Genomic DNA, 1225 nt, shown 5'->3' on the forward strand with positions numbered 1-1225 from the left:
CATTTAAAGTTCAAAAAATGACAAAATATGGAAAAATCACGAACATTTGCAAACTATTTCGAGTTAGAAACTCATAAAAAATATTTCTTTTTAAATCTAAGATATGAAAATGTAATACAAGATTCCTTATAAGATTATCTACCTTTATCAAACAAAAAATATCATTAAGAAAGTCAAATTAAATTTTTATGATCGTTTGAAATTCAAATTTTTACAACATTGGATATTCACTCGATTTCTCATGTAGCGATTTCCTTATTTTGTTGTAATTCAAAAACGAATAACTGCAGATACATGAAAATTTTACTGAATGTTTATATTAGCATTTCCTATACACCATACAATTTTGAAAATATTTTGACTCTTTTTTAGCTGTTTACGGACATTTTAAGTTTTAAATTTTTTTAGTTTTTAGATTTTGAGTGGAACGATGAATGTATTGATTTTACAATGATGTGTTTTTTTTTTTTTAATTTTTTTTTTTAATTTTTAGATTCTGAACGAAGTGATGAATGTATTGATTTTACAATGATGTGTTTTTTTTTTTTTTTTTTTTTTGTGTCTGACGACAACTTTTGGAGCAGTAAAAATGCTTCGATTTTCAAAAGTTGTACCTTTTCTGAAAGGAAAGTGAATCTAGTTGGTACTTTGGGGGGTCAAAAGTGAAAATTTCCCAATACTTTTCAAAAGCGGCAGGAAAAACCTTAAAAAAATAACGGAAAAACGCGAATTTTTACGCAAAACCAATTTTTGACAAAAACGAAAACTTAATTTTACTGTAACTCAAAAAATAATTATTGTAAGCACTTGAAATTTGCAACAGATGTTTATATTAGCGTTGTCTATACAGGGTTAAATTTTCAAAGTGTTTCGACTTTTTTTGAGCTATTTATAGACAAATGAAATTTTCAATTTTTCTAAGTATTTTTTTTTAAAATAACGATAAAAAATTTTTGGTTGGATAGAAAACTTTGAAAATTTAATACAAGGTTTCTTATAAGTTGTTCTCACAGTGATAAAAAAAAAATCCAAAATCGTTAGTCACATTTTTTTTTTATAAGTGCTTAAAAGTTTAAATTTATACGAAATATGTCAAAATTGCGAAAATTTGCAAGTAATTTTGTGGTTGAAAAATCGTAAAATTTTTTTCTTTTATAACTAAGCTTTTAAAATTTGGTACAAGGTTCTCCATAAGTTTTTCTTTAAATATCTGTAAAAAAAACTC

The sequence above is a fragment of the Acyrthosiphon pisum genome, unplaced genomic scaffold (genome assembly GCF_005508785.2).
Source record: "Acyrthosiphon pisum isolate AL4f unplaced genomic scaffold, pea_aphid_22Mar2018_4r6ur Scaffold_176;HRSCAF=575, whole genome shotgun sequence".
In the NCBI taxonomy this organism is placed as follows: Eukaryota; Metazoa; Arthropoda; class Insecta; order Hemiptera; family Aphididae; genus Acyrthosiphon; species Acyrthosiphon pisum.